This window comes from Ranitomeya imitator, chromosome 1, assembly GCF_032444005.1.
Source record: "Ranitomeya imitator isolate aRanImi1 chromosome 1, aRanImi1.pri, whole genome shotgun sequence".
NCBI lineage: Eukaryota > Metazoa > Chordata > Amphibia > Anura > Dendrobatidae > Ranitomeya > Ranitomeya imitator.
Window position 1 is genome coordinate 834,710,359 of NC_091282.1, and position 25,284 is coordinate 834,735,642.

The 25,284-nt window shown below is 45.7% G+C and overlaps 1 protein-coding gene across 1 annotated transcript in view; it reads left to right on the forward strand.

Moving 5' to 3' along the window:
- The first annotated feature begins 305 nt into the window (after window positions 1-305).
- Window positions 306-25,284, forward strand: part of LOC138658152 (uncharacterized) — a 38,822-nt gene continuing 13,843 nt past the window's right edge. The window contains exon 1 of the mRNA XM_069745687.1: window positions 306-649. The gene's annotated coding sequence lies outside the window, so the exon portion shown is untranslated. The remainder of the gene's footprint in view (window positions 650-25,284) is intronic.

Below are 25,284 nucleotides of genomic sequence, written 5' to 3' on the forward strand. Positions count from 1 at the left end.
TGAACAGTGTCGGAGCCCTGCACAGAAACACATATTACCGCCATGGTACACGGCCACAAGCACGGTGCAGCAGCTGCACACTACGCCCAGCCGCCATCACAAGCCCTCCCTCACCAGTTCTTGGCCAGCTGCACGTAGCGCGGTCCCAGCACCTTGGCGAGCATTCTCGTCGCACTCCTCAATGTGACCCGCGGCTACCGGAAGTAACGGCAAACTCTGCGCGCACTCAGTGCGCAGCGCCGAGGACCCCAGATGAGCTGTCCGACGCGCGCCTGTCTGGGGCCTCTCTCCTGCGTCCTCAGAGATGGTCACGTGGTAGTGCTTCCCTTTCTTGATTCTGCAGTTATGACTTCTTATAATTATATCTAATCCGTATCCTATTTCTTTTTAGATACAGGCAATGAACAGACAGCCTACGGGAGGACCCAACATTGTGGAGAGCAGCTTGCGTCTTCTAGATCGGAGTTGATATTTTGTGATCCCGGTTTCAGCCGCTCAGATCTTATACTTGGAAAATGATAGAATTCGTAACATTATTATTGGATTCCCCAGACTGAACCAATAAAGAACTGCTGGAGGGAAATCCTCTGCCAGAATGAGTATTGGATCCGGTCTGTAGTGTCCATGCCGCGGTGTTGTGAGGGCTGAGGTGATATACCTGTTCTATTGGGATATGGCACGAATGCCGCAGTTATTCTTTGCACTAATTCTCCTTTTTTAATATGTGTGCTTTTTCATTAGGATTAAAGATTTCTGAATTTCTTCAAAAAATTCTCTTGTGGGAGGTTTATTCTCTTTTGGTTTTTCATATTCTTTAATGTGCCTATCAGCCCTTTAGAAAACGGCAAAACTTTCTGTCTGTCTTTCTGTCACAGATATTCATTGGTCGCGGCCTCTGTCATGGAATCCAAGTCGCTGATTGGTCGTGGCAAAACGACCACGACCATTGCCACGACCAATCAGCGACGGGCGCAGTCCAGCGGCAACATGGCCACTCCTTCCTCCCCGCAGTCAGTGCCCGCTCCATACTCCCCTCCAGTCAACGCTCACACAGGGTTAATGGCAGCGCTAATGGACCGCGTTATGCCGCGGTGTAACGCACTCCATTAACGCTGCTATTAACCCTGTGTTACCAACTTTTTTACTATTGATGCGGCCTATGCAGCATCAATAGTAAAAAGATCTAATGTTAAAAATAATAAAAAAAAATAAAAAATCATCATATACTCACCTTCCGGCGCCTTTCCCGCTCCTCACGACGCTGCGGTGACCGGTCCATGCATTGCGATCTGCGAGATGGTGACGTAGCGGTCTCGCGAGACCACTACGTCATCATCTCGCGATACCCCAATGCACTCTTGAGACCGGAGCGCGGTAAACGCTTCCTGGATCCAGGGGCCAACGGGTGGTGAGTATATAACTATTTTTTATTTTAATTCTTTTTTTTTAACAGGGATATGATGCCCACATTGCTATATACTACTTGGGCTGTGCAATATACTACACGGGGTGGGCAATGTACTACGCGAGCTGCGCGATATACTACGCGGGCTGCACGATATACTACACGGGCTGCGCGATATACTACACGGGCTGCGCGATATACTACACGGGCTGCGCGATATACTACACGGGCTGTGCGATATACTACACGGGCTGGGCAATATGCTACGCGGACTGGTCTATATACTACGCGGGCTGGGCAATATACTACACGCGCTGGGCAATATACTACACGGGCTGTGCGATATACTACACGGGCTGTGCGATATACTACACGGGCTGGGCAATATGCTACGCGGACTGGTCTATATACTACGCGGGCTGGGCAATATACTACACGCGCTGGGCAATATACTACACGGGCTGTGCGATATACTACACGGGCTGTGCGATATACTACACGGGCTGTGCGATATACTACGCGGGCTGTGCGATATACTACGCGGGCTGTGCGATATACTACGCGGGCTGGGCAATATGCTACGCGGACTGGTCAATATACTACGCGGGCTGGGCAATATGCTACGCGGACTGGTCAATATACTACGCGGGCTGGGCAATATACTACGCGGGCTGGGCAATATACTACGCGGGCTGCGCAATATACTACGCGGGCTGCGCAATATACTACGCGGGCTGCGCAATATACTACGCGGGCTGCGCAACATACTCCGTGGCTGGGCAATATACTACGCGAGCTGGGCAATGTACTACGCGGGCTGTGCAATATACTACGCGAGCTGGGCAATATACTACACGAGCTGGGCAATATACTACGCGGGCTGTGCAATATATGCAGCATCAATAGTAAAAAGATCTAATGTTAAAAATAATTAAAAAAAATAAAAAATCATTATATACTCACCTTCCGGCGCCTTTCCCGCTCCTCACGACGCTGCGGTGACCGGTCCATGCATTGCGATCTCGCAAGATGGTGACGTAGCGGTCTCGCGAGACCGCTACGTCATCATCTCGCGATACCCCAATGCACTCTTGAGACCGGAGCGCGGTAACCGCTTCCTGGATCCAGGGGCCAACGGGTGGTGAGTATATAACTATTTTTTATTTTAATTCTTTTTTTTTAACAGGGATATGATGCCCACATTGCTATATACTACTTGGGCTGTGCAATATACTACGCGGGGTGGGCAATGTACTACGCGAGCTGCGCGATATACTACACGGGCTGCGCGATATACTACACGGGCTGCGCGATATACTACACGGGCTGGGCAATATGCTACGCGGACTGGTCTATATACTACGCGGGCTGGGCAATATACTACACGCGCTGGGCAATATACTACACGGGCTGTGCGATATACTACACGGGCTGTGCGATATACTACACGGGCTGTGCGATATACTACGCGGGCTGTGCGATATACTACGTGGGCTGTGCGATATACTACGCGGGCTGGGCAATATGCTACGCGGACTGGTCAATATACTACGCGGGCTGGGCAATATACTACGCGGGCTGGGCAATATACTACGCGGGCTGCGCAATATACTACGCGGGCTGCGCAACATACTCCGTGGCTGGGCAATATACTACACGAGCTGGGCAATGTACTACGCGGGCTGTGCAATATACTACGCGAGCTGGGCAATATACAACACGAGCTGGGCAATATACTACGCGGGCTGTGCAATATATGCAGCATCAATAGTAAAAAGATCTAATGTTAAAAATAATTAAAAAAAATAAAAAATCATATACTCACCTTCCGGCGCCTTTCCCGCTCCTCACGACGCTGCGGTGATCGGTCCATGCATTGCGATCTCGCAAGATGGTGACGTAGCGGTCTCGCGAGACCGCTACGTCATCATCTCGCGATACCGCAATGCACTCTTGAGACCGGAGCGCGGTAAACGCTTCCTGGATCCAGGGGCCAACGGGTGGTGAGTATATAACTATTTTTTATTTTAATTCTTTTTTTTAACAGGGATATGATGCCCACATTGCTCTATAATACTTGGGCTGTGCAATATACTACGCGGGGTGGGAAATGTACTACGCGAGCTGCGCGATATACTACGCGGGTTGCGCGATATACTACACGGGCTGGGCAATATGCTACGCGGACTGGTCAATATACGCGGGCTGGGCAATATACTACACGGGCTGTGCGATATACTACACGGGCTGTGCGATATACTACACGGGCTGTGCGATATACTACACGGGCTGTGCGATATACTACACGGGCTGTGCGATATACTACGCGGGCTGGGCAATATGCTACGCGGACTGGTCAATATACTACGCGGCCTGGGCGATATACTATACGGGCTGTGCGATATACTACACGGGCTGTGCGATATACTACGCGGGCTGGGCAATATGCTACGCGGACTGGTCAATATACTACGCGGGCTGGGCAATATACTACGCGGGCTGGGCAATATACTACGCGGGCTGGGCAATATACTATGCGGGATGCGCAATATACTACGCGGGCTGCGCAATATACTACGCGGGCTGCGCAATATACTACGCGGGCTGCGCAACATACTCCTTGGCTGGGCAATATACTACACGAGCTGGGCAATGTACTACGCGGGCTGTGAAATATACTACGCGAGCTGGGCAATATACTACACGAGCTGGGCAATATACTACGCGGGCTGTGCAATATACTACGCGGGCTGTGCGATATACTACGCGGGCTGTGCGATATACTACGCGGGCTGTGCGATATACTACGCGGACTGGGCGATATACTACGCGGGCTGGGCAATATACTACGCGGACTGGGCGATATACTACGCGGGCTGGGCGATATACTACGCGGGCTGGGCGATATACTACACGGGCTGTGCGATATACTACACGGGCTGGGCAATATACTACGCAGACTGGGTGATATACTACGCGGGCTGGGCAATATACTACGCGGGCTGGGCAATATACTCCGTGACTGGACAATATACTACGCAGGCTGGGCAATATACTACGTGACTGGGCAATATACTACGTGGCTGGGCAATATAGTACGTGACTGGGCAATATACCATGTGGCTGGGCAAAATAGTACGTGACTGGGCAATATAGTACGTGACTGGGCAATATAGTACGTGACTGGGCAATATACTACGTGGCTGGGCAATATACTACGTGGCTGGGCAATATACTACGCGGGCTGGGCAACATACTACGCGAGCTGGGCAATATACTACGCGGGCTGGGCAATATACTACGCGAGCTGGGCAATATACTACACGGGCTGTGCGATATACTACACGGGCTGTGCGATATACTACACGGGCTGTGCGATATACTACACGGGCTGTGCGATACACTACACGGGCTGTGCGATATACTACGCGGGCTGGGCAATATGCTACGCGGACTGGTCAATATACTACGCGGCCTGGGCGATATACTATACGGGCTGTGCGATATACTACATGGGCTGTGCGATATACTACGCGGGCTGGGCAATATGCTACGCGGACTGGTCAATATACTACGCGGGCTGGGCAATATACTACGCGGGCTGGGCAATATACTACGCGGGCTGGGCAATATACTATGCGGGATGCGCAATATACTACGCGGGCTGCGCAATATACTACGCGGGCTGCGCAATATACTACGCGGGCTGCGCAACATACTCCTTGGCTGGGCAATATACTACACGAGCTGGGCAATGTACTACGCGGGCTGTGAAATATACTACGCGAGCTGGGCAATATACTACACGAGCTGGGCAATATACTACGCGGGCTGTGCAATATACTACGCGGGCTGTGCGATATACTACGCGGGCTGTGCGATATACTACGCGGACTGGGCGATATACTACGCGGGCTGGGCAATATACTACGCGGACTGGGCGATATACTACGCGGGCTGGGCGATATACTACACGGGCTGTGCGATATACTACACGGGCTGGGCAATATACTACGCGGACTTGGCGATATACTACGCGGGCTGGGCAATATACTACGCGGGCTGGGCAATATACTCCGTGACTGGACAATATACTACGTGGCTGGGCAATATACTACGCAGGCTGGGCAATATACTACGTGACTGGGCAATATACTACGTGGCTGGGCAATATAGTACGTGACTGGGCAATATACCATGTGGCTGGGCAAAATAGTACGTGACTGGGCAATATAGTACGTGACTGGGCAATATAGTACGTGACTGGGCAATATACTACGTGGCTGGGCAATATACTACGTGGCTGGGCAATATACTACGCGGGCTGGGCAACATACTACGCGAGCTGGGCAATATACTACGCGGGCTGGGCAATATACTACGCGAGCTGGGCAATATACTACGCGAGCTGGGCAATGTACTACGCGGGCTGTGCAATATACTACGCGGGCTGGGCGATATACTACACGGGCTGTGCGATATACTACGCGGGCTGTGCGATATACTACGCGGGCTGTGCGATATACTACGCTGACTGGGCAATATACTACGCGGGCTGGGCAATATACTACGCGGGCTGTGCAAAGTACTACGCGGACTGGGCAATATACTACGTGGGCTGGGCAATATACTACGCGGGCTGGGCGATATACTACGCGGGCTGTGCGATATACTACATGGGCTGTGCGATATACTACGCGGACTGGGCAATATACTACGCGGGCTGGGCAATATACTACGCGGGCTGGGCAATATACTCCGTGACTGGGCAATATACTAAGTGGCTGCGCAATATACTACGCAGGCTGGGCAATATACTACGTGGCTGGGCAATATACTATGTGGATGGGCAATATAGTAGGTGACTGGGCAATATAGTACGTGACTGGGCAATATACTATGTGGCTGGGCAATATAGTACGTGACTGGGCAATATACTATGTGGCTGGGCAATATAGTACGTGACTGGGCAATATACTATGTGGCTGGGCAATATACTATGTGGCTGGGCAATATAGTACGTGACTGGGCAATATACCATGTGGATGGGCAATATACTACGTCACTGGGCAATATACTATGTGGCTGGGCAATATACTACGTGGCTGGGCAATATACTACGTGACTGGGCAATATACTACGTGGCTGGGCAATATACTACGTGGCTGGGCAATATACTACGTGGCTGTGCAATATACTACGTGACTGTGCAATATACTATGTGGCTGGGCAATATACTACGTGGCTGGGCAATATACTATGTGGGTTGTGCGATATACTACGTGGGCTGTTGTGAATTCTGTTGTTAAGCTCCCTCCTGTGGTCATGAATGGTACTTCGGCTGGTTCTGTCCATGGACTTTCTCTGGTGGCTGTGGGTGTTTCTGAGTTTCCTTCCACAGGTGACGAGGTTAATTCGTTAGCTGCTGCTCTATTTAACTCCACTTAGATCTTTGCTCCATGCCACCTGTCAATGTTCCAGTATTGGTCTAGTTCACTCCTGGATCGTTCTTGTGACCTGTCTTCCCAGCAGAAGCTAAGTGACTGCTTGTTTTTCTCTGGTTTGCTATTTGTCTGTCCAGCTTGCTATTCTGATTGTTGTCTTGCTTGCTGGAAGCTCTGAGACGCAGAGGGAGCGCCTCCGCACCGTGAGTCGGTGCCCAGGGTCTTTTTGCGCCCTCTGCGTGGTCTTTTTGTAGGTTTTTGTGCTGACCGCAAAGCTACCTTTCCTATCCTCAGTCTGTTCAGTAAGTCGGGCCTCACTTTGCTGAATCTATTTCATCTCTGTGTTTGTATTTTCATCTTTACTCACAGTCATTATATGTGGGGGGCTGCCTTTTCCTTTGGGGAATTTCTCTGAGGCAAGGTAGGCTTTATTTTTCTATCTTCAGGGCTAGCTAGTTCCTTAGGCTGTGCCGAGTTGCATAGGGAGCGTTAGGCGCAATCCACGGCTATTTCTAGTGTGGTTGATAGGATTAGGGATTGCGGTCAGCAGAGTTCCCACGTCCCAGAGCTCGTCCTATATTATCAGTAGCTATCTGGTCATTCCGTGTGCTCTTAACCACCAGGTCCATTATTGTCCTGACCACCAGGTCATAACAGTACAGGTGGCCCAAAGTACTAATGCATCTCAATAGAGGGATAAGAGAAGTTCTGAGACCATTTTTTTTTTCTTTGCAGTGTGTTTTGTCTCTCTTTTCCCCTTTACATCTGGGTGGTTCAGAACACAGGTGTAGACATGGACATTCAAGGTCTGTTCTCTTTGATGGATAATCTCACTATAAGCGTACAAAACATTCAAGATTTTGTGGTTCAGAATCCGATGTCAGAGCCTAGGATTCCTATTCCTGATTTGTTTTTTGGTGATAGATCTAAGTTCTTGAATTTCAAAAATAATTGTAAATTGTTTCTTGCCTTGAAACCTCGCTCCTCAGGTGACCCTGTTCAACAAGTAAAGATCATTATTTCTTTGTTACATGGTGACCCTTAAGACTGGGCATTTTCCCTTGCGCCAGGAGATCCGGCATTGCGTGATGTTGATGCGTTTTTCCTGGCGCTTGGATTGCTTTATGACAAACCTAATTCAGTGGATCAGGCAGAGAAAATCTTGCTGGCTCTGTGTCAGGGTCAGGATGAAGCGGAGATATATTGTCAGAAGTTTAGAAAGTGGTCTGTGCTCACTCAGTGGAATGAATGTGCCCTGGCAGCAATCTTCAGAAAGGGTCTCTCTGAAGCCCTTAAGGATGTCATGGTGGGATTTCCCATGCCTGCTGGTCTGAATGAGTCTATGTCTTTGGCCATTCAGATCAATCGACGCTTGCGTGAGCGTAAAGCTGTGCACCATTTGGCGGTACTATCTGAGCATGGACCTGAGCCTATGCAATGTGATAGGACTTTGACCAGAGCTGAACGGCAAGAACACAGATGTCGGAATGGGCTATGTTTTTACGGTGGTGATTCCACTCATGCTATCTTCGATTGTCCTAGGCGCACTAAGCGGTTCGCTAGGTCTGACACCATTGGTACGGTACAGTCTAAATTTCTATTGTCCGTTACTCTGATTTGCTCTTTGTCATCCTATTCTGTTATGGCATTTGTGGATTCAGGCGCTGCCCTGAATTTGATGGACTTGGAGTATGCTAGGCGCTGTGTTTTTTTCTTGGAGCCCTTGCAGTATCCTATTCCATTGAGAGGAATTGATGCTACGCCTTTGGCCAAGAATAAGCCTCAGTACTGGACCCAATTGACCATGTGCATGGCTCCTGCACATCAGGAGGATATCCGCTTTCTGGTGTTGCATAATCTGCATGATGTGGTCGTTTTGGGGTTGCCATGGCTACAGGTTCATAATCCAGTATTGGACTGGAAATCTATGTCTGTGTCCAGCTGGGGTTGCCAGGGGGTACATGGTGATGTTCCATTTTTGTCTATTTCGTCTTCCACTCCTTCTGAAGTTCCAGAGTTTTTGTCGGATTATCAGGATGTATTTGATGAGCCCAAAGCCAGTGCCCTACCTCCTCATAGGGATTGCGATTGTGCAATTAATTTGATTCCTGGTAGTAAGTTTCCTAAGGGCCAATTGTTCAATTTATCTGTGCCAGAACACGCCGCTATGCGGAGTTATATAAAGGAATCCTTGGAGAAAGGCCATATTCGCCCGTCGTCATCACCGTTAGGAGCAGGGTTCTTTTTTGTGGCCAAGAAGGATGGTTCTTTGAGACCTTGTATTGATTACCGCCTTCTCAATAAAATTACAGTCAAATTTCAGTATCCTTTGCCGTTGCTGTCTGATTTATTTGCTCGTATTAAAGGGGCTAGTTGGTTCACCAAGATAGATCTTCGAGGGGCGTATAATCTTGTGCGTATTAAACAAGGCGATGAATGGAAAACAGCATTTAATATGCCCGAGGGCCATTTTGAGTACCTGGTTATGCCATTCGGGCTTTCCAATGCTCCATCAGTATTTCAGTCCTTTATGCATGACATCTTCCGAGAGTACCTGGATAAATTCCTGATTGTGTATGTGGATGATATTTTGGTCTTTTCGGATGATTGGGAGTCTCATGTGAAGCAGGTCAGAATGGTGTTCCAGGTCCTTCGTGCGAATTCCGTTTGTGAAGGGGTCAAAGTGTCTCTTTGGAGTTCAGAAGGTTTCATTTTTGGGGTTCATTTTTTCCCCTTCTACTATCGAGATGGACCCTGTTAAAGTCCAAGCCATTTACGATTGGACCCAGCCGACATCTGTGAAGAGCCTGCAAAAGTTCCTGGGCTTTGCTAATTTTTATCGGCGCTTCATCGCTAATTTTTCTAGTGTTGCTAAACCGTTGACTGATTTGACCAAGAAGGGTGCTGATGTGGTCAATTGGTCTTCTGCAGCTGTAGAGGCTTTTCAGGAGTTGAAGCGTCGTTTTTCTTCTGCCCCTGTGTTGTGCCAGCCAGATGTTTCGCTCCCGTTTCAGGTTGAGGTTGATGCTTCTGAGATTGGAGCTGGGGCTGTTTTGTTACATAGTTACATAGTTACATAGTTATTAAGGTTGAAGGAAGACTATATGTCCATCTAGTTCAACCCATAGCCTAACCTAACATGTTGATCCAGAGGAAGGCAAAAAAAACCCCATGTGCAAAGAGTAAGCTCCACATTGGGGAAAAAAATTCCTTCCCGACTCCACATACGGCAATCAGACTACTTCCCTGGATCAACGCCCTATCAAGGAATCTAGTGTATATACCCTGTAACATTATACTTTTCCAGAAAGGTATCCAGTCCCCTCTTAAATTTAAGTAATGAATCACTCATTACAACATCATACGGCAGAGAGTTCCATAGTCTCACTGCTCTTACAGTAAAGAATCCGCGTCTGTTATTATGCTTAAACCTTTTTTCCTCCAACCGCAGAGGATGCCCCCTTGTCCCTGTTTCAGGTCTATGATTAAAAAGATCATCAGAAAGGTCTTTGTACTGTCCCCTCATATATTTATACATTAAAATAAGATCACCCCTTAGTCTTCGTTTTTCCAAACTAAATAGCCCCAAGTGTAATAACCTATCTTGGTATTGCAGACCCCCCAGTCCTCTAATAACCTTGGTCGCTCTTCTCTGCACCCGCTCCAGTTCAGCTATGTCTTTCTTAAACACCGGAGACCAGAACTGTGCACAGTATTCTAAGTGTGGTCGAACTAGTGACTTGTATAGAGGTAAAATTATGTTCTCCTCATGAGCATCTATGCCTCTTTTAATGCATCCCATTATTTTATTTGCCTTTGTAGCAGCTGCCTGACACTGGCCACTGAATTTAAGTTTGTCATCCACCCATACACCCAGGTCTTTTTCATTGACGGTTTTGCCCAGAGTTTTAGAATTAAGCACATAATTATACATCTTATTACTTCTACCCAAGTGCATGACCTTACATTTATCCCCATTAAAGCTCATTTGCCATTTATCAGCCCAAGCTTCTAGTTTACATAAATCATCCTGTAATATAAAATTGTCCTCCTCTGTATTGATTACCCTGCAGAGTTTAGTGTCATCTGCAAATATTGAAATTCTACTCTGAATGCCCCCTACAAGGTCATTAATAAATATGTTAAAAAGAAGAGGGCCCAATACTGACCCCTGTGGTACCCCACTGCTAACCGCTACCCAGTCCGAGTGTGCTCCATTAATAACCACCCTTTGTTTCCTATCCCTGAGCCAGCTCTCAACCCACTTGCACATATTTTCCCCTATCCCCATTATTCTCATTTTATGTATCAACCTTTTGTGTGGCACCGTATCAAAAGCTTTTGAAAAGTCCATATACACTACATCCACTGGGTTCCCTTGGTCCAATCTGGAACTTACCTCTTCATAGAAACTGATCAAATTAGTCTGACATGAACGGTCCCTAGTAAACCCGTGCTGATACTGGGTCATGAGGTTATTCCTCTTCAGATACTCCAGTATAGCATCCCTTAGAATGCCCTCCAGTATTTTACCCACAGTAGAGGTTAAGCTTACTGGCCTATAATTTCCGAGTTCAGTTTTTGTCCCCTTTTTGAATATTGGCACCACATTTGCTATACGCCAGTCCTGTGGCACAGACCCTGTTATTATGGAGTCTTTAAAGATTAAAAATAATGGTCTATCAATGACTGTACTTAATTCCTGCAGTACTCGAGGGTGTATCCCATCCGGGCCCGGAGATTTGTCAATTTTAGTGATTTTTAGACGCCGCCGCACTTCCTGCTGGGTTAAGCAGGTGACATTTAATTGGGAATTTTTATCACTAGACATTTTGTCTGCCATGGGATTTTCTTGTGTAAATACTGATGAAAAAAAGTCATTTAGCATATTGGCTTTTTCCTCATCCTCATCCACCATCTCACCCAGACTATTTTTAAGGGGGCCAACACTATCATTTTTTAGTTTCTTACTATTTATGTAGTTAAAGAATATTTTAGGATTATTTTTACTCTCTCTGGCAATGAGTCTCTCTGTCTCAATCTTTGCTGCCTTGATTTGCTTTTTACAGAATTTATTTAATTTTCTGTATTTATTTAATGCCTCCTCACTACCTACTTCCTTTAATTCCCTAAATGCTTTCTTTTTGTCACTTATTGCGCCCCTTACAGCTCTATTTAGCCATATTGGTTTCCTCCTATTTCTAGTATGTTTATTCCCATACGGTATATACTGTGCACAGGTCCTATCCAGGATGCTAATAAACGTCTCCCATTTTCTTTGTGTATTTTTGTGTCTCAGGATATCGTCCCAGTTAATTGCACCAAGATCCTCTCTCATCCGTTGGAAATTTGCCCTCCTGAAGTTTAGTGTCCTTGTAACCCCTCTACTACACATCTTTTTAAAGGATACTTGAAAACTTATTATTTTGTGATCGCTATTTCCCAAGTGACCCCCAACCCTTATATTTGATATGCGGTCTGGCCTGTTGGTTAATATTAGGTCTAGCAGTGCCCCCCTTCTTGTTGGGTCCTGAACCAGTTGTGAAAGGTAATTGTCTCTCATAATTGTCAAAAACTGATTACCTTTGCTGGAACTGCAGGTTTCTATTCCCCAATCTATTTCAGGGTAGTTGAAGTCCCCCATAATAATGACTTCTCCTTGAGTCGCAGCTTCATCTATTTGCTTTACGAGGATATTCTCCATTGCTTCCATTATTTTTGGAGATTTATAACAAACCCCTATCAGTAATTTATTATTTTTTCCCCCTCCCCTTATCTCCACCCACAGGGATTCTACATTTTCATTAAATTCACCTATATTATCGCGCAGGATGGGTTTTAAGGATGATTTTACATATAGACACACCCCTCCCCCTCGCTTATCTGTACGGTCATTTCTGAACAGGCTGTAGCCCTGCAAGTTAACAGCCCAGTCATGGCTCTCATCCAGCCACGTTTCAGATATCCCCACCATGTCATAATTATGCTCCAACAACATTAGTTCTAATTCGTCCATTTTGTTGGCGAGGCTTCTGGCATTAGTATACATGCACTTTATGTTCCTCTCTGTTCTTCTATTTCTTAAATTATTAACTGTTCTGACCCCAACCCCCATGCCACCGCCACCCCCAACTTCCTTATTTGTGCCCAGGTCTCTGTCTGCACTATCTTCCCCTCCTATAAAATGAATACCCTCCCCCCCAATTCCTAGTTTAAACACTCCTCCAACCTTCTAGCCATTCTCTCCCCCAGCACAGCTGCACCCTCCCCATTGAGGTGCAGCCCGTCCCTAGCGTAGAGCCTGTAGCCAACTGAGAAGTCGGCCCAGTTCTGCAGGAACCCAAACCCCTCTTTCCTACACCAATTCTTGAGCCACTTATTAACCTCCCTAATCTCCCGTTGCCTCTCTGGCGTGGCACGTGGTACCGGCAGTATTTCGGAAAATACCACGTTGGAGGTCCTTGCTTTCAGCTTGCAGCCTAATTCCCTGAAATCATCTTTAAGGACCTTCCACCTACCTCTAACTTTGTCATTAGTGCCAATGTGCACCATGACCGCTGGGTCCTCACCAGCCCCTCCCAATAATCTGTCCACCCGATCAGCGATGTGTCGGACTCGAGCGCCAGGTAGGCAGCACACCGTTCGACGATCCCTGTCTTTGTGACAGATTGCCCTATCTGTTCCCCTAATAATTGAGTCCCCCACTACCAGCACCTGTCTGGCCTGCCCTGCTCTCCTATTTCCCTCCTTACTGGAGCAGTCACTCCTCCGGCTTTCAGAGGACATGCCTGGCTGCAGCAGTGCTACCCCTGTACTGGCACCCCCCTCATCTGCCAACTTAGCAAACTTATTGGGGTGTTCCAGATCAGGACTAGCCTCCCTGGCACTCTTCCCTCTACCCCGCTTCCTAACTGTCACCCAGCTTGCTACTTCACTGTCCTGCAGCTCCATCCCACCATCACCCCCCTCATCTGTCCCATTGAGCGTCTGCTCCGTGAGCAGAAGACTCCTCTCCATATTGTCTATGGATCTCAGTGTTGCCAGCTGCACATTTAGAGTCAGAATCTGGGTTTCCAAATGCACAACGTGCTCACATCTCGCACAGCAGTATGCACCCTCGATCGGCTGCTCAAGGACTGCATACATGTGGCAAGATGTGCACTGGATGGCATTAACAATCGTGGAGCACATTTCCTAATGGGGATTGCACCAGACAGAACAGTTCAATTAAAAAAAAAATAAATAAATAAATACAAAGTATTAATAAAAATCAGACAGCAATTCCTCCCCTGGAAACTCCCTGACTCCAAAGTCACTGAATCACAAGTCACACTTACCGCCGTCCACACTTACGCTCAGGACACACTCAGCTCGCTCACACTCGCTCTGCTGAAGATTTATAGATTTTTTTTTTTTTTTTTTTTTTTTGCAAAGAAGTTCTGATGGCTCGGTGATGAAGCCATATGCTTTCTTTTCTAGAAAGTTTTCGCCTGCTGAGCGCAATTATGATGTTGGTAATCGAGAATTGTTGGCCATGAAGTGGGCATTCGAGGAGTGGCGTCATTGGCTTGAAGGAGCCAAGCATCGCGTGGTGGTCTTGACAGATCACAAGAATTTGACTTATCTTGAGTCTGCCAAACGGTTGAATCCGAGACAGGCTCGATGGTCGTTATTTTTCTCCCGTTTTGATTTTGTGGTTTCGTACCTTCCGGGCTCTAAGAATGTGAAGGCTGATGCCCTGTCAAGGAGTTTTGTGCCTGACTCTCCGGGTGTTCCTGAGCCGGCGGGTATTCTCAAAGAGGGGGTAATTTTGTCTGCCATCTCCCCTGATTTGCGGCAGGTGCTGCAAAAATTTCAGGCTGATAGATCTGACCGTTGCCCAGCGGAGAAACTGTTTGTCCCTGATAGATGGACTAGTAGAGTTATCTCTGAGAGTCATTGTTCAGTGTTGGCTGGGCATCCTGGAATCTTTGGTACCAGAGATTTGGTGGCTAGATCCTTTTGGTGGCCGTCTTTGTCACGGGATGTGCGTTCTTTTGTGCAGTCCTGTGGGACTTGTGCTCGGGCTAAGCCCTGCTGTTCTCGTGCCAGTGGGTTGCTTTTGCCCTTGCCGGTCCCGAAGAGGCCCTGGACGCATATTTCTATGGATTTTATTTCGGATCTCCCCGTCTCTCAAAAGATGTCGGTCATTTGGGTGGTTTGTGATCGCTTTTCTAAGATGGTCCATTTGGTACCTTTGTCTAAATTGCCTTCCTCCTCTGATTTGGTGCCATTATTTTTCCAGCATGTGGTTCGTTTACATGGTATCCCGGAGAACATCGTTTCTGACAGAGGTTCCCAGTTTGTTTCGAGGTTTTGGCGATCTTTTTGTGCTAGGATGGGCATTGATTTGTCTTTTTCCTCGGCTTTCCATCCTCAGACAAATGGCCAAACCGAACGAACTAATCAGACTTTGGAAACATATCTGAGATGCTTTGTTTCTGCTGATCAGGATGATTGGGTGTCCTTTTTGCCGTTGGCTGAGTTCGCCCTTAATAATCGGGCGAGCTCGGCTACTTTGGTTTCACCGTTTTTCTGCAATTCTGGTTTCCATCCGCGTTTCTCTTCAGGGCAGGTTGAGTCTTCAGACTGTCCTGGTGTAGATACTGTGGTGGATAGGTTGCAGCAGATTTGGACTCATGTGGTGGGCAATTTGACATTGTCCCAGGAGAAGGCTCAACGTTTCGCTAACCGCCGGCGTTGTGTGGGTCCCCGACTTCGTGTTGGGGATTTGGTTTGGTTGTCGTCTCGTTATGTTCCTATGAAGGTTTCCTCTCCTAAGTTTAAGCCTCGTTTCATTGGTCCGTATAAGATTTCTGAGGTTATCAATCCTGTGTCATTTCGTTTGGCCCTTCCTGCTTCTTTTGCCATCCATAATGTGTTCCATAGGTCGTTATTGCGGAGATAAGTGGCGCCTGTGGTTCCATCCTTTGATCCTCCTGCCCCGGTGTTGGTTGAGGGGGAGTTGGAGTATGTGGTGGAGAAGATTTTGGATTCTCGTATTTCGAGATGGAAACTCCAGTACCTGGTCAAGTGGAAAGGTTATGGTCAGGAAGATAATTCCTGGGTTTTTGCCTCTGATGTTCATGCTGCCGATCTGGTTCGTGCCTTTCATTTGGCTCATCCTGGTCGGCCTGGGGGCTCTGGTGAGGGTTCGGTGACCCCTCCTCAAGGATGGGGTACTGTTGTGAATTCTGTTGTTAAGCTCCCTCCTGTGGTCATGAATGGTACTTCGGCTGGTTCTGTCCATGGACTTTCTCTGGTGGCTGTGGGTGTTTCTGAGTTTCCTTCCACAGGTGACGAGGTTAATTCGTTAGCTGCTGCTCTATTTAACTCCACTTAGATCTTTGCTCCATGCCACCTGTCAATGTTCCAGTATTGGTCTAGTTCACTCCTGGATCGTTCTTGTGACCTGTCTTGCCAGCAGAAGCTAAGTGACTGCTTGTTTTTCTCTGGTTTGCTATTTTTCTGTCCAGCTTGCTATTCTGATTGTTGTCTTGCTTGCTGGAAGCTCTGGGACGCAGAGGGAGCGCCTCCGCACCGTGAGTCGGTGCGGAGGGTCTTTTTGCGCCCTCTGCGTGATCTTTTTGTAGGTTTTTGTGCTGACCGCAAAGCTACCTTTCCTATCCTCAGAGGAGCATACATATTAGTCCATAGATCATGTACAAGAACACATTCAGTAATTCATGCGTGCAAAAAGACCCCTCACATAAATAATCAGAGAGATCACATGAATGTATAGTTCAAAATATAAAACAATCCTTTATTGAAACATACAATTAAAAACTTTTTCCCCCAACCATATAATAGGTCATAAAATCAGAAATACCTCCGATCTACAAAATAGCAGGTCTCATGCTCTCATGTGAACAAACTACCTATAAAAGCCTATTGTTGGTCAACCTAAGTAATAAATGACCTAAACAATGGCACAATAGTTATGATAGCTGTTGAACATCTGTATGGAACAATAATGCATAAAGAGTGCAATACATATATATATAGCGCACTACAATTGCAAACAATTACACAGTGAGAAATGTATATAAGTGAATATCATTTATACATCTATATTGGTACTCAAACTGCGTAATGACAATCCATGCAAGTAACAGGCACTACAAATGTACCAAACAATGCGTCACTATTAAAGCTGCGTAATGCTCATTTTGCACAATGTGCTAATTAAATACCAAAACGCAGGGAGGAACATTGTGCCTACACTAATACTAAGCCGATAATGCAAATTATGTCAGGTGTTGAATTACCGCCGCCACTGCCCAATAGGCATTTGTGCAATAAGGCGCTGTATGTATGCTAAGTATTAAGCCGCTACTCTGATGCGATATGTTTGCATCTAAATTAATAATGTGGTGACAAAAACTACCACTGTGTCACCCCATGGTGATAAATCAATTGTACCACACAGAGAAAGCTGGAAGTATATTTACCATATGTCACGGAGCACGGGATCTGCCAGCCCGACGCGCGTTTCGATAGAATATCTTCTTCTAAGGGCGTGTGTGTAGGTAGGAAGTGGGATGTATTTAACCTAGTGCCGACCAATCAGATGTTAAACGGATGCTCATAGGGGTTGGAACAAATCTGACGGCATTATCCCCACGTGGGGTTGTAACCTAGATACCAGGACGCTTTACTCGCCGAACTCCGGGGACACAGTATATCAGTGCACAGGAGTGAATCTATGTAAAAACGTGAAGCAGTGGATAATTCTAATCATAAAATGTTTATAATATACTACTGTTGTGAAAACTTAGAGTCTATACTGACCCACTAAGCTTCACAAATATATAAATAATTAAAGCTGGTATAGGCGGCGCATGCGCACTCGAGATCCTCACGCCGCAGGGATCCACCCACCGACGGCAGCGAACATCCCAGCGCCCTGACCCAGCATATCCAGGTGAGAGTACCGAGACGTCCCGGGCCGCCAGGGGGAGGGTCCGGCGGGGACCACAAAGCGCATGCGCACTACCAGTATCTAAATGGTGTGCTATGTGAATATACAATTCTACATAATGTTATTAAAAAAATCACAAAATTACAATAAATAAATACAGTGAAAAAATATATAACATTATATTAATAATAAAGTCGCTGAGGTTACAAGGTTTCTGTGTCCTGGCAGATACTCTATCAGCAGATCTTACAATTCCGCCACTGCAAATATATTTCTTCTTGACAAATTCACGTGGCAGTCCGGCAAGTCATGTAATGCAATGCCGATTCCAGTTCATTATATGATGTATAAACGCAGCCATAAATGATCGGTCCAAGGCAAATGATATAGCTGAAGTACACTGATGATGACAAACAACAAGACATTAATTAAAAAACGATTTAAAAACAACCCAATTACCCATAAAACTATGTCAGATAAAGAGAAAGGAAAGAAAAAATGAAAAAATGAAAGCGGGCAGACAAGACAAAGCCGCAAGTTCATAGGAAAGCACTAAATCCCAAACTTTCATTTAGACCCTGAGGGGTCATAGTACCCAACCTATATATCCAGCGGCTCTCAGTTTGTGCCAATACTCTGCCCAACTCACCACCTCGAACACCCATGGAGATCATATCAATACCCTTCACCACCAAACCTCTTGAACTAGAGTTATGGCATTTCTTGAAGTGGCGAGGTAACGTTTTTAAACTGATCTCATCATCACTGGTTTTAGCTCTTTCAATATCTCTACAATGTTCGCGAATGCGGATCTTGAGTTCACGAGTAGTGAGACCAATGTAGATCTTCCCACATGGGCACGTGGCGTGATAAATCACACCTTTGGATGAACAATTGATGTTTTTCCTGATATCAAACTGTTTTGAACCGTCGAAATTGGTGAAAATTTTTGTTTTAATTGTGTTGGCACAAGCCTTGCAGAAGCCACATGGATAGAATCCAGCATTCAGGCCTAACTCTGATTTTTTGTGGGTATTCAGTCCACAAGGGTTATAAAAACTATGCACCAGAGTATCAGATAAGTTCCTAGATCTTCTAGCTGTTACCAAAGGCTTAGTGGGCAAGATCTTTCTCAATATTGGGTCAGTCAATAGCACTTGCCAATGTTTGTCCACGATTTCTCTAAACTGGCCCCATTTGTTATGGTATGTGGTGATCAGCCTAGCATGTCCTTGGTCATTGTCTCTTATTTTATTTGATGCCCCATATAAAAGCTCTTGCCTGGAGCTGCCGACTGCCCTGTTGTAACCTCTTTTTATGCTCCTCTTGCTATAACCCCTATCTTGAAACCGTTCAGCCAATATTTTGGCCTGAACTTGAAAGTCACTTGGATCAGAGCAAATCCTTTTGGCTCGAACAAACTGGCCAATTGGAATGCCCCTTATCGTGGAAAGGGGGTGAGACGAAGTGGCATGCAAGAAGGAGTTAGTCGCCGTCGGTTTTCTGTAGAGGTTAGTTTGAAGCTGACCACTAGGATCTACGCTGATGGAAAGGTCAAGAAATTCAACCACTCTACCAGCATGGAATGTGAGCTTGATGTTCAATTTATTATCATTAAGTTGAGCCATAAAAGTAGTCAGATCATTCATTGAACCCTCCCATATAAACCAGATGTCATCGATAAACCTCATCCAGCCTGAAACCAGGCTGGACAAAGGTATCGGTGAACATACAAAGATCTCTCGCTCCCACGCTCCAAGGAAAAGATTGGCGTACGAGGGGGCACAACTGGCCCCCATCGCCGTACCTTGGAGCTGGAGGTACGTAACATTTTTAAATATAAAGATGTTGTGTGTAAGGGCATAGCTCAACAACAGCATCAATAGCTCTACTACATCACGATCCAAGTTGCTAAAGGTTAAAAATAACCTAGTAGCTTGAAGCCCGTCTTCATGTCGAATAGATGTATATAAGGCTTCGACATCGGCGGTCACCATTACCGCCGAGTCGCTAAGATGAATGTTCTCAATACGACGCAGGGCAGCATTTGTGTCTTGGATGTACGAAGGTAATGTGCTAACTAAGGGCTTAAGATAGTAATCGATTACCCTCGTAACAATTTCACATAAGCCTCCACAGCCGGAAATAATGGGTCTCCCGGGTGGGTCCATAGGATCTTTGTGGATCTTCGGGATCAAATACAAAGTTGGTAGTCTCGGGTGCATGTCTTTAATAATGTCCACAAATTTTTTTGGAATAATGCCCTGAATAAAGGCATCATCCAAAATTTTAATCAATTCATTATGGAACGAAGAAGTTTGGGATTTAGTGCTTTCCTATGAACTTGCGGCTTTGTCTTGTCTGCCCGCTTTCATTTTTTCATTTTTTCTTTCCTTTCTCTTTATCTGACATAGTTTTATGGGTAATTGGGTTGTTTTTAAATAGTTTTTTAATTAATGTCTTGTTGTTTGTCATCATCAGTGTACTTCAGCTATATCATTTGCCTTGGACCGATCATTTATGGCTGCGTTTATACATCATATAATGAACTGGAATCGGCATTGCATTACATGACTTGCCGGACTGCCACGTGAATTTGTCAAGAAGAAATATATTTGCAGTGGCGGAATTGTAAGATCTGCTGATAGAGTATCTGCCAGGACACAGAAACCTTGTAACCTCAGCGACTTTATTATTAATATAATGTTATATATTTTTTCACTGTATTTATTTATTGTAATTTTGTGATTTTTTTAATAACATTATGTAGAATTGTATATTCACATAGCACACCATTTAGATACTGGTAGTGCGCATGCGCTTTGTGGTCCCCGCCGGACCCTCCCCCTGGCGGCCCGGGACGTCTCGGTACTCTCACCTGGATATGCTGGGTCAGGGCGCTGGGATGTTCGCTGCCGTCGGTGGGTGGATCCCTGCGGCGTGAGGATCTCGAGTGCGCATGCGCCGCCTATACCAGCTTTAATTATTTATATATTTGTGAAGCTTAGTGGGTCAGTATAGACTCTAAGTTTTCACAACAGTAGTATATTATAAACATTTTATGATTAGAATTATCCACTGCTTCACGTTTTTACATAGATTCACTCCTGTGCACTGATATACTGTGTCCCCGGAGTTCGGCGAGTAAAGCGTCCTGGTATCTAGGTTACAACCCCACGTGGGGATAATGCCGTCAGATTTGTTCCAACCCCTATGAGCATCCGTTTAACATCTGATTGGTCGGCACTAGGTTAAATACATCCCACTTCCTACCTACACACACGCCCTTAGAAGAAGATATTCTATCGAAACGCGCGTCGGGCTGGCAGATCCCGTGCTCCGTGACATATGGTAAATATACTTCCAGCTTTCTCTGTGTGGTACAATTGATTTATCACCATGGGGTGACACAGTGGTAGTTTTTGTCACCACATTATTAATTTAGATGCAAACATATCGCATCAGAGTAGCGGCTTAATACTTAGCATACATACAGCGCCTTATTGCACAAATGCCTATTGGGCAGTGGCGGCGGTAATTCAACACCTGACATAATTTGCATTATCGGCTTAGTATTAGTGTAGGCACAATGTTCCTCCCTGCGTTTTGGTATTTAATTAGCACATTGTGCAAAATGAGCATTACGCAGCTTTAATAGTGACGCATTGTTTGGTACATTTGTAGTGCCTGTTACTTGCATGGATTGTCATTACGCAGTTTGAGTACCAATATAGATGTATAAATGATATTCACTTATATACATTTCTCACTGTGTAATTGTTTGCAATTGTAGTGCGCTATATATATATGTATTGCACTCTTTATGCATTATTGTTCCATACAGATGTTCAACAGCTATCATAACTATTGTGCCATTGTTTAGGTCATTTATTACTTAGGTTGACCAACAATAGGCTTTTATAGGTAGTTTGTTCACATGAGAGCATGAGACCTGCTATTTTGTAGATCGGAGGTATTTCTGATTTTATGACCTATTATATGGTTGGGGGAAAAAGTTTTTAATTGTATGTTTCAATAAAGGATTGTTTTATATTTTGAACTATACATTCATGTGATCTCTCTGATTATTTATGTGAGGGGTCTTTTTGCACGCCTTTCCTATCCTCAGTCTGTTCAGTAAGTCAGGCCTCACTTTGCTAAATCTATTTCATCTCTGTGTTTGTATTTTCATCTTTACTCACAGTCATTATATGTGGGGGGCTGCCTTTTCCTTTGGGGAATTTCTCTGAGGCAAGGTAGGCTTTATTTTTCTATCTTCAGGGCTAGCTAGTTCCTTAGGCTGTTGTTGTGAATTCTGTGGCTGAATTCAATTCTGTGGTCACAAGTGGTATTGCAGTCTCTGGATTTCCTCCCTCAGGTGTTTTGGTGAGCTCGTTGGCTGCCTTGCTATTTAGCTCCACCTGAGTCTGTCTTCCTTGCTCCTTGTCAATGTTCCAGTGTTGGATCTGAGCTACTGCATCTTTCCTTGGGCCTGCTGCTCTGCTAGATAAGTGCTTCTAGTTTGTTTTCTGTTTTTTCTGTCCAGCTTGCTATTAACTTTTGCTGGAAGCTCTGAGAAGCAAAGGGGTGCACCGCCGTGCTGTTAGTTCGGCACGGTGGGTCTTTTTGCCCCTTTGCGTGGTTTTCGTTTTAGGGTTTTTTGTAGACTGCATAGTTCTCTTTGCTATCCTCGCTCTGTCTAGAATATCGGGCCTCACTTTGCTGAATCTATTTCATTCCTACGTTTGTCTTTTCATCTTGCTAACAGTCATTATATGTGGGGGGCTGCCTATTCCTTTGGGGGATTTCTCTGAGGTAAGTCAGGCTTGTATTTCTATCTTCAGGCTAGTCAGCTCCTCAGGCAGTGCCGAGTTGCATAGGTAGTGATAGGCGCAATCCACTGCTGCTTATAGTTGTGTGAGGATAGATCAGGTACTGCAGTCTACAGAGATTCCACGTCTCAGAGCTCGTCCTATTGTTTTTGGTTATTGCCAGATCTCTGTATGTGCGCTGATTACTGCACGCTGTGTTGCCTGATTGCCAGCCATAACAGTACAAGGAGCCACACCAATGATTCCCAATAGAGGGAAAAAAGAAATCCTGACAGCATTTTTTTTTCTTAGCTCTGTCTTCAGTCTTTTTTTTCCCCTAGACATTAGAGTGCTTCAGGACACAGCTGTGGACATGGATATTCAGGCTCTGTGCTCCTCAATGGATAATCTCGTTATAAATGTACAAAAGATTCAAGATACTATTGATCAGAAATCGATGCTAGAACCAAGAATTCCGATTCCTGATTTGTTTTTTGGTGACAGAACTAAATTCCTGAGCTTCAGAAATAATTGTAAGCTATTTTTGGCCTTGAAACCTCATTCTTCTGGTAATCCTATTCAACAGGTTTTGATTATTATTTCTTTTTTGCGCGGCGACCCACAGGACTGGGCGTTTTCTCTTGCACCAGGAGATTCTGCATTGAGTAATGTTGATGCGTTTTTCCTGGCGCTCGGATTGCTGTACGATGAGCCTAATTCAGTGGATCAGGCTGAGAAAAATCTGCTGGCTTTATGCCAGGGTCAGGATGATGTAGAAGTATATTGTCAGAAATTTAGGAAGTGGTCAGTACTCACTCTGTGGAATGAATCTGCACTAGCGGCTTTGTTCAGAAAGGGTCTCTCTGAAGCTCTTAAGGATGTAATGGTGGGATTTCCTATGCCTGCTGGTTTGAATGAGTCTATGTCCTTGGCCATTCAGATCGGTCGTCGCTTGCGCGAGCGTAAATCTGTGCACCATCTGGCGGTATTGTCTGAGAGTAAACCTGAGCCTATGCAGTGCGACAGGACTATGACTAAAGTAGAACGGCAAGAACACAGACGTCTGAACAGACTGTGTTTCTATTGTGGTGATTCTACTCATGCTATTTCTAATTGTCCTAAACGCACTAGGCGGTTCGATAGCTCTGCCGTTATTGGTACTGTACAGTCCAAATTCCTTTTGTCCATTACCTTAATGTGCTCTTTGTCGTCGTATTCTGTCATGGCGTTTGTGGATTCAGGCGCTGCCCTGAATCTGATGGATTTGGATTATGCTAGGCGTTGTGGATTTTTCTTGGAGCCTTTGCGGTGTCCTATTCCGTTGAGAGGAATTGATGCTACACCTTTGGCCAAGAATAAGCCTCAGTACTGGGCCCACCTGACCATGTGCATGGCTCCTGCACATCAGGAAGTTATTCGCTTTCTGGTACTGCATAATTTGCATGATGTGGTCGTGTTGGGGTTGCCATGGCTACAAACCCATAATCCAGTATTGGATTGGAACTCTATGTCGGTAACCAGCTGGGGTTGTCAGGGAGTACATGGTGATGTTCCATTTTTGTCGATTTCGTCATCCATTCCTTCTGACATCCCAGAGTTCTTGTCGGACTTTCAGGATGTATTTGAAGAGTCCGAGTCTGATGCCCTACCTCCGCATAGGAATTGTGATTGTGCTATCGATTTGATTCCTGGTAGTAAATTCCCTAAGGGTCGTTTATTTAATTTGTCCGTACCTGAACACACCGCTATGCGCAGTTATGTGAAGGAGTCCCTGGAGAAGGGACATATTCGCCCATCGTCGTCACCATTGGGAGCAGGGTTCTTTTTTGTAGCCAAGAAGGATGGTTCGCTAAGACCGTGTATTGATTACCGCCTTCTTAATAAGATCACTGTTAAGTTTCAGTATCCCTTGCCATTGATTTCTGACTTGTTTGCTCGGATTAAGGGGGCTAGTTGGTTTACTAAGATTGATCTTCGTGGTGCGTATAATCTGGTGAGAATCAGGCAGGGAGATGAATGGAAAACGGCATTTAATACGCCCGAGGGTCATTTTGAGTATCTGGTGATGCCGTTCGGACTTGCCAATGCTCCATCTGTTTTTCAGTCTTTTATGCATGACATTTTCCATGAGTATCTGGATAAATTCTTGATTGTTTACTTGGATGACATTTTTATCTTCTCAGATGATTGGGAGTCTCATGTGAAGCAAGTCAGAATGGTTTTCCAGGTACTGCGTGCTAATTCCTTGTTCGTGAAGGGATCAAAGTGTCTCTTCGGTGTGCAGAAAGTTTCATTTTTGGGGTTCATCTTTTCCCCTTCTACTATCGAGATGGATCCGGTTAAGGTTCAGGCCATCCAGGATTGGACTCAGCCGACATCTCTAAAAAGTCTGCAGAAATTCCTGGGCTTTGCTAATTTTTATCGTCGCTTCATCTGTAATTTTTCTAGCATTGCCAGACCATTGACCGATTTGACCAAGAAGGGTGCTGATTTGGTTAATTGGTCTTCTGCTGCCGTGGAAGCTTTTCAGGAGTTGAAGCGTCGTTTTTGCTGTGCCCCTGTGTTGTGTCAACCTGATGTTTCTCTTCCGTTCCAGGTCGAGGTTGATGCTTCTGAGATTGGTGCAGGGGCGGTTTTGTCACAGAGAGGTTCTGGTTGCTCAGT